We start from the raw sequence: 10,146 nt of genomic DNA, 5'->3' as shown, positions 1-10,146 counted from the left end.
TGTTCTGGTGTTAAACGCCAGACTAGTACCTGTTTCTGGCATTAAACGCCAGTCTGGTGCCCATTTTTGGCGTTAAACGCCCAGAATGGTGCCAGACTGGGCGTTTAACACCCATTCTGCTACTCTTACTGGCGTTTAAACGCCAGTAAGCTCTTCCTCCAGGGTGAGCTATTTTTAATGCTATTTTTTATTATATTTTTTATTTTTCAGTTGTTTTTGTTACTTCACATGATCATCAACCTAAAGAAAACATAAAATAACAATGGAAAATAAATAGATATAATTAAATAACATTGGGTTGCCTCCCAATAAGTGCTTCTTTAATGTCAATAGCTTGACAGTGAGCTCTCATGGAGCCTCACAGATAATCAGAGCAGGGTTGAGGCCTCTCAACACCAAACTTAGAGTTTCGTTGTGGCCTCTCAACACCAAACTTAGAGTTTGGTTGTGGCCTCCCAACATCAAACTTAGAGTTTGAATGTGGGGGTTTTATTTGACTCTGTATTGAGAGAAGCTTTTCATGCTTCCTCTCCATGGTTATAAAAGGAGAACCTTGAGTGTTGAATACAAGGTAGTCCTCATTCAACTTAAGGACCAACTCTCCTCTGTCAACATCAATCACAACTTTTGCTATGGCTAGAAAGGGTCTACCAAGGATGATGGATACATCCTCATCCTTCCCAGTGTCTAGGATTACGTAAAGGCCTTCAACCTTCACTAGCACGTCCTCTACTAGTCCATAAGCATGTTTCATTGATTTGTCTGCCATCTCTAGTGAGATTCTTGCAGCTTGTACCTCAAAGATTCCCAATTTCTCCATTACAGAGAGGGGCACGAGATTTATCCCTGACCCCAGGTCACATAGAGCCTTCTCAAAGGTCATGGTGCCTATAGTACAACGTATGAAGAATTTTCCGGGATCCGGTTTCTTCTTAGGTAATGTCTGCTTCATTAATGCATTCAGTTCATTGGTGAACAAGGGGGGTTCATCCTTCCAAGTCTCAGTACCAAATAACTTGGCATTCAGCTTCATGATTGCTCCTAGATATTTAGCAACTTGCTCTTCAGTGATGTCTTCATCCTCTTCAGAAGAAGAATATTTATCAGAGCTCATGAATGGCAGAAGAAAGTTCAATGGAATCTCTATTGTCTCTGTATGAACCTCAGATTCCTTTGGTTCCTCAAAGGGAAACACATTTCTGTCCAGAGGACGTCCCACGAGGCTTTTCTCACTGGGACTCACATCCTCCTCACTCTTTCTAGGTTCGGCCATGTTGGTTATGGTTATGGCCTTGCACTCTCTCTTGGGATTTTCTTCTGTATTGCTTGGGAGAGTACTGGGAGGAGTTTCAGTAATCTTCTTACTCAGCTGACCCACCTGTGCCTCCAAATTTCTAATAGAGGACCTTGTTTCATTCATGAAACTTAGTATGGTCTTGGATAGATCAGAGACTATAGTTGCCAGGCCAGAATGGCTCTGTACAGAATTCTCTGTCTGTTGCTGAAAAGATGATGGAAAAGGTTTGCTATTGCCAAACCTGTTTCTTCCACCATTGTTATTATTGAAGCCTTGATTAGGCTTCTGTTGATCCTTCCATGAGAGATTAGGGTGATTCCTCCAAGAAAGATTATAGGTGTTTCCATAGGATTCTCCCGTGTAATTCACCTCTGCCACTGCAGGATTCTCAGGATCATAAGCTTCTTCTTCAGAAGATGCTTCTTTAGTACTGTTTGATGCAGCTTGCAATCCATTCAGACTCTAAGAAATCATATTGACTTGCTGAGTCAATATTTTGTTCTGAGCCAATATGGCATTCAGAGTATCTATCTCAAGAACTCCTTTCTTCTAAGTTGTCCCATTATTCACAGGATTTCTTTCAGAAGTGTACATGAATTGGTTATTTGCAACCATTTCAATGAGTTTCTGAGCTTCTTTAGGCGTCTTCTTCAGATGAAGAGATCCACCTACAGAGTTGTCCAATGACATCTTTGACAGTTCAGACAGACCATCATAGAATATGCATATGATGCTCCATTCTGAAAGCATACCAGAAGGACACCTTCTAATCAATTGCTTGTATCTTTCCCAAGCTTCATAGAGGGATTCGCCTTCCTTCTTTCTGAAGGTTTGGACTTCCACTCTAAGCTTACTCAATTTTTGAGGTGGAAAAAACTTTGCCAAGAAGGCATTGACCAGCTTTTCCCAAGAGTTCAGGCTGTCCTTAGGTTGTGAGTCCAACCATGTCCTAGCTCTGTCTCTTACAGCAAAAGGGAAAAGCATAAGTTTGTAGATCTCAGGGTCAACCCCATGAGTCTTAACAGTGTCACAGATTTGCAAGAACTCGGCTAAAAACTGATGAGGATCTTCCAATGGAAGTCCATGATACTTGCAATTCTGCTGCATTAGAGAAACTAATTGAGGCTTAAGCTCAAAGTTGTTTGCTCCAATTGCAGGAATTGAGATGCACCTTCCACAGAAGTTAGAAGAGGGTGCAATAAAGTCACCAAGCATCTTTCTTGCATCTCCACCATTGTTGTTGGGTTCGGCCATGTTTGTTTTTCTGCTTCCTTTTCGAAAATTTCTATCAGGTCCTCTTCAGAGTTTTGTGCCTTAACTTCTCTTAGCTTTCTCTTCAAGGAACTTTCAGGTTCAGAATCAGTTTCAACAAGAATGCCTTTATCTTTGTTCCTGCTCATATGATAGAGAAGAAGACAAAGAAAGTATGGAATCCTCTATGTCACAGTATAGAGATTCCTTGAGGTGTCAGAGAAAAAGAAGAATAGAAGGATGAGGTAGAGAAGAGAATTCGAACTTATAGAGAGGGAGTGTTCGAATTGCTAATAGAGGAGAAGTGTTAGTCTTAAATAAAAAAAAGTGAGAAGGGGGAAAAATATTCGAAAACAAATTTTTAAATAAAAGTAAAAATTTTAAAATAATTAAAAAGAATTTTGAAAAAGTGGATGATGGTTTTCGAAAATTAAAAGTGAGAAAGTTGTTAAGTGATTTTGAAAAAGATTTTGAAATTGGCAATCAAAAAGATATGATTGAAAATTATTTTGAAAAAGATGTGTTTGAGAAGATATGATTGAGAAGATATGATTGAAAAACAATTTAAAAAGATTTGATTTTTAAAATTAATGACTTGGCTAACAAGAAATTTAAAAGATATAATTCTAAAATTCAAATATTGAACCTTTCTTAATAAAGAAGTAACAAACTTAAAATTTTTGAATCAAATCATTAATTAGTAGCAAGGATTTTCGAAAATAGTGAAAAAAATGGAAAGGATTTGATTTTGAAAAAGATATGATAGAAAAAACATGATTTGGAAAAGATTTGATTTTGAAAAATTATGAAAATTTGAAAAAGATTTGAATCAAAAACTAACTTGTCTCCCTTGTGTTATCCTGGCATTAAACGCCCAGAATGGTATCCATTCTGGCGTTTAACGCCCAAAATACTACCCTTTTGGGCATTTAACGCCCAGCCAGGTACCCTGGCTGGCGTTTAAACACCATTTTTCCTTTTTCACTGGGCATTTTGAACGCCTAGCTTTTTCTCTGTGATTCCTTTGCTGTATGTTCTAAATCTTCAATTCTCTGTATTATTGACTTGAAAAGACAAAATTTTGAAAAATTTTTTTGAATTTTTAACGATGAAAAACAACAAAATAAAACTAATCATGGAAAACTAAGATCAGATAAACAATGCATGCAAGACACCAAACTTAGAAATTTTTCATGTTAGAGACACTAACAACTTGAGAATACACATGAGAAACAACAAAAGACACAAAACAAGAGAATTTAAAGATCAGACCCAAATAAATCATCAAGAAAAACTTGAAGATTAATGAAGAACATAATGCATATATTCGAAAAATGCAAGAGAATTAAAAATATGCAAGACACCAAACTTAAAATGTGACACTAGACTCAAACTAGAAACGCAAATTATTTTTTTGATTTTATGGTTTTATAATTTTTTTTGTAATTTTTCAAAAATTAATTGGAAAAAGAGAAAGTAAGGAATTCAAAACTTTTTAATGAGAATTCCAGGAATCATGTAATGTTAGTCTAAAACTCCGGTCCAGGAATTAGACATGGCTTATCAGCCAGCCAAGATTTCAGTAAAAGCTCCAGTCCAAAACACTAGACATGGCCAATGGCCAGCCAAGCTTTAGCAGATCATTACATTCAACAGCAAGATTGATAGAAATCAACAAGCTCCTATGGTGATAAGTTGAAACCTCGGTCCAAAAGATTAGACATGACTTCACAGCCAGCCAGACTTCAACAGATCATCATGAAACTCTAGAATTCATTCTTAAGAATTCTGAAGTCATAGAATAATTTATTTTTTTTTGAAAATTTTTTTTTCCAAAATAAAAAAAATAAAAACAAAAAGCTTAAAATTAAAATAAAATTACCTAATCTGAGCCACAAGATGAACCGTCAGTTGTCCAAACTCGAACAATCCCCGGCAACGGCGCCAAAAACTTGGTGCACGAAATTGTGATCTCTGAAACGGCACCAAAAACTTGGTACGCACAATCGTAATCTCAACTCTTTTCACAACTCCACATAACTAACCAGCAAGTGCACTGAGTCGTCCAAGTAATAAACCTTACGTGAGTAAGGGTCGATCCCACGGAGATTGTCGGCTTGAAGCAAGCTATGGTCATCTTGTAAATCTCAGTCAGGCAGATTTAAATGGTTATGATGTTTTGGGAATTAAAACATAAATAATATATAAAATAAGATAGAAATACTTATGTAATTCATTGGTGGGATTTCAGATTAGCGTATGAAGATGCTTTGTTCCTTCTGAACCTCTACTTTCCTACTGTCTTTATTCAATCATACGTACTCCTTTCCATGGCAAGCTGTATGTTGGGGGATCACCATTGTCAATGGCTACCGTCCGTCCTCTCAGTGAAAATGGTCCAAATGCGTGGCCACCACACGGCTAATCATCTGTCGGTTCTCACTCATGTTGGAATAGGATCCATTGATCCTTTTGCGTCTGTCACTACGCCCAACACTCGCGAGTTTGAAGCTCGTCACAGTCATCCCTTCCCAGATCCTACACGGAATACCACAGAAAATGTTTAGACTTTCTGGATCTCAGCAATGGCCACCAATAATTCTAGCCTATACCATGAAGACTCTGATCGTGAACCAGGAGGCTAAGAGATATGCATTCAAGCTTGTTTTCATGTAGAACGGAAGTGTTTGTCAAGCACGCGTTCATAAGTGAGAATGGTGATGAGTGTCACTTGATCATCACATTCATTATGTTCTTGTATGCGAATGAATATCTTAGAATAAGAATAAGCTTGAGTTGAATAGAAAAACAATAGTACTTTGCATTAATTTATGAGGAACAGCAGAGCTCTACACCTTACTCTATGGGGTGTAGAAACTCCACCGTTGAAAATACATAAGTGAAAGGTCTAGGCATGGCCATGAGGCCAGCCTCCAAACGTGTACAATGATCTATGATAGCATAAAATTGATCAAGAGATATAAAATAAATCACTAAAAGTAGTTTTTATACTAAACTAGTAGCTAGGGTTACAGAAAATAAGTAACTAAGTGCAGATAGTGCAGAAATCCACTTCCGGGGCCCACTTGGTGTGTGCTTGGGCTGAGCATTGAAGCTTTCACGTGTAGAGACTCTTCTTGGAGGTAAACGCCAGATTTGGTGCCAGTTTGGGCGTTTAACTCCAGCTTTTATGCCAGTTCTGGCGTTTAACGCCAGAATAGGGTAGAAAGTGGGCGTTCAAACGCCAGTTTGCATTATCAAAACTCAGGCAGTGTTTGGACTATTATATATTTCTTGAAAGCTCAGGATGTCTACTTTCCAATGCAATTGAGAGCGAACCAATTGGGTTTATGTAGCTCCAGAAAATCCATTTTGAGTGTAGGGAGGTCAGAATCCAACAGCATTTGCAGTCCTTTTTCAGCCTCTGAATCAAATTTTTGCTCAGGTCCCTCAATTTCAGCCAGAAAATACCTGAAATCACAGAAAAATACACAAACTCATAGTAAAGTCCAGAAATGTGAATTTTTCTTGAAAACTAATAAAAATATATTAAAAAGTAGCTAGATCCTACTAAAAACTACCTAAAAACAATGCCAAAAAGCGTATAAATTATCCGCTCATCAGACGCAGACGTGTGACCTGATTTGTGCTATTGGTGCGAGTGCAGCCTCACGCACACACAACTTTCTATTTTGTACGCATATTGCCAAAATTTAGGGTGACGCGTGCACGTGGGTGACACGCACGCGTGAATGGCTTCTATTTGAAAAATGACACGGACGCGGACACGTGGGGCACGCGTTTGCGTGATAGGGCTTGTGCTTCCAACACCATTCCAGTCCCACTCTATCATAACTCTCTGCCACTTACCTCTTTACGTCGATTTTACAGGGTCACGCATGCGCATGGGTGACGCGCACGCGTGGGAGGCTAGTTTTTCAAATGACGCGGATGCGTCAACGACGTTTGCACGTCGCATGCTTTTTTTTTTATGCAGAATACAAAATGCAAAATGCAAATGCTGATGCAGGCACTATGAATGAACACTAAGAAAAAAAATAAAATAAAATAGAACTAAAAATAAAACAAAATAAAATAAAACTAAGACTGAAAAAGAACGATCATACCATGGTGGGTTGTCTCCCACCTAGCACTTTTAGTTAAAGTCCTTAAGTTGGACGTTTGATGAGCTCCCTGTTATGGTGGCTTGTGCTTGAACTCATCCAGGAATCCCCACCAATATTTGCAATTCCAATATCCTCCGGGATCCTACAATAGTTGCATAAATCCTTCAAGCAAGTTAAAGCAACTGACAAGGCCCCAAAATTGTTGATTGCCAGAATGAATTCGGGGGTCCCAAACCTTGCTTTTGCACCCGTCTTCTTGTTGATCATCATTTTTCCACTTGGGTGGTGAACGGTCGGAATTTTCACAGAGACATCCAAACAGCCTCCTAGACCCATTCAATTGAGAATTATACCAACCCTTATACTTCAATTTGGAGCATGCAACCATATTGAACCTTGCATGACAACTCTTACCACTAACCATCTCCCTCTTACTCTTATAGCCACAAAGAGCTCTAAATTGCCCATCCGTCTCAAGCAAAGCATATTCAAGTGGGCTAATTAAGTTTAGAGATGAAAGATTTACCCACTTGAATGAAGGAATGGACGGTGATGGCTTTGGGGGAGAGGACTCCAACAATTTTGGCAAGGTGATTTCCAGCTCCATTCCCTCGAGCTCTTCCTTGACAACTTCCACCTCCTTGCAAGCTTCTTCAATTTCAACCTCTTCCTCTTGGTAGCTTTCTTCCAATTCGATCTCTTCTTCATTGTTCACCAAGGGCATGGGAGGTTGTGCTTATTCTTCTTTAATCTCCATATCAAGTCCAATAGGAGAGGATTCAAATGTAGATAAGAATTCATTAATGATTGAATCCATCTCTTGATCATCCCATTCAAAGTCTTCAACCATGATATGCCTTGGAGGTTGTACACCCTCCTCAACATCAAATTCAAACTCCTTAAAAGGGGGTTCTGACTGGGCTTTCCCATGGACGTTCCTCATCTCCTAAGTCTTCGACCACTTCTTCTTCTTCGATAATTCTGGTTTCCTCCACTTGTTCTAATACAAAGTCATGCTCCTTACTGTCTACCAGAGTTTCTAGTGTCTCCTTCATGCTACGTTCTTCATTAGATTCTCCACATGAAGCCATGGGGGTTCCTTAAGTTTCCGAACGTCGGGAAGCTAATTGATTTATTGCTTGCTCCAGTTGATGAAGGGTTGCATGAAATTGATCTACTGTTTCCTTGAAGCGATCCTGTGATTCTTGGGTTGATGGATATAGACATGGTGCATATGGAAGTGGTGGTTCTTGGGAGTAATTGGATTGGAATTGGGGTAGATAAGGGTTAGGGTCATATGGAGGTGAATGGTGTAAAGGGGCTTTGGTGGTTCAAAGGTATGTTGAGGAGGTGGTTCATTGGCATATGGTGGGGCTTGTTGGTAACTACAAGGGGGTCCACCATATTCATCATCTTGGTACGCTCCCTGGAATGGCTCTTGATCATAGTAATTTGGCGGAGGTGGTTTGTCACGAAAGGGTCCACCATAACTATTGTCTTGGCATGCATTGTAGAATGGTCGTGTTCCATGGTATCTTGGAAGGTGTTGTTGCCGAAAGGGTTGATCAGATCCTCGTGGCTCCTTCCATCTGTGATTGTTTCGACCTTGATGCATGTTCCTGTTATAGCTTCCATTCCTTTCAACAACATTAGAACCAAACTCAAAGCGACGGGGGTGAGAACTCATAGTAACTAATAAAAATTAAAAACAGAAATAAAAATAAATAAACAAGCAAAATAAAATATTTACAGTAACCAATAATAAGGCACACGTTTGCAATTTCACAACAACGGAACCATTTTGACGATTAGATTCTTGCTAGTAAAGAATTTTATAAGAATAATCACGTTGTAAGTATAGTTTCTAAACCAACAGAGAATCCTTTCGTACAAAAGTTTTGGTTGTCACTTAAGCAAACCCAATAAAATTTATAACCGAAGTATTTAAACCTCAGGTCGTCTCTCAAGGAATTGCATGGAAGTATGATTTATTATTGGTTATGAAATTGTATCTTTTTGGGTTTTTGAAATAGGGAACAGGAAAATAAATTGGCAGGAAATTAAATTAATAACTAGAAAAACTCTTGGCAAGGTATGAGAACTGAAAATCCCATCCTAGTTATCCTTATCAGGTGTGATGAGAATTGTTATTGCTCCCACTTAGCTAACCCTTACTAAATAAAGGAAAGTCAAGTGGACTAATCAATTTGATTCCTCAAGTCCTAGTCAACTCCTGTGGAAAGACTAGCTTTAGAGGGATCCAAATCAATCAGCAATTTCCAATTTTCAATCAACAGCTGAGTTTGACAACTCAAGTATCACCAATTACTCAACCAAAGCCAAAAGGGAAAAAAATATACTCGAATAGAAATGCCTTTTCATCAATTAAAGCTAAGAAGATCATAGATCTGAAATACCTGGAAATTTATTGAATAGAAAATAAAATTAAACATAGGAATCCATAAACCAAATTGGAAACATCAAGTAATCAACTAAAGTAATAGAATGAATAAAAGTAGACGAGAAATTAAATTAAAGGAACATTGAACCTGGATTGAAGAAATAACCATACTCTAAGAGAAATCCTAATTCTAAACATCTAAGACCTAGAGAGAGGAGAAAGCATCTCTCTCTAGAAAACTACATCTAAATCTTAAAATTGTGAATAATGAATGTTGTATTGTTTGAATGAATGGATTCTCCCACTTAATAGCCTCTAATCTGTATTTTCTGGGCCGAAAACTGGGTCAGAAACAGCCCAGAAATCGCCGGGGGCGAATTCTGGTCCGTACAGGTCGCTGATTTTCTGCAGAACCACGCGTGTGCATGGATTCACGCGTGCGCATCACTTATCGTCAGAGAAACTATAGCATATTATATATCATTTCGAAGCCCCGGACGTTAGCTTTCTAACGCAACTGAAATTGCCTCATTTGAATCTCTATAGCTCAAATTATGGTCGATTGAGTGCGAAGAGGTCAGGCTGGACAGCTTTAGTAGTTCCTTCAGTTTCTTGTATTCCTTCCACTTTTGCATGCTTCCTTTCCATCTTCTAAGCCATTCCTGCCCTATAATCCCTGAAATCACTTAACGCACATATCACGGCATCAAATTGTAATAAAAGAGGATTAATATTAGCAAATATAAGGCCAAAGAAGCATGTTTTCAATCATAGCACAAAATCAGGAAGGAAAATGTAGAACATGCGAATTGTATGAATAAGTGTGAGAATAATGGATAAAATCCACTAGATTAAGCACATGATAAACCCTAAAAATGGGGTTTATCACCAGCACTGCTGGGTCTCACCGCCGCCATCTAAAAGCCAGAACCACGAAGAGAGAGAGCTACGACAGGAAGCGAGGAGAAGGGAGAGAGAGCTGTCATCAGGCCAGTTGCTGTTGTTATCGATGATGGAGCCGTCACCATCATCATTGCTGGCCGTCGCCGTCGACATAGTGGGTTTCGAAG

Source organism: Arachis ipaensis, chromosome B01 (assembly GCF_000816755.2).
Source record: "Arachis ipaensis cultivar K30076 chromosome B01, Araip1.1, whole genome shotgun sequence".
In the NCBI taxonomy this organism is placed as follows: Eukaryota; Viridiplantae; Streptophyta; class Magnoliopsida; order Fabales; family Fabaceae; genus Arachis; species Arachis ipaensis.
The sequence above is the reverse complement of the archived record's forward strand: the minus strand, read 5'-3'. Positions refer to the sequence as shown.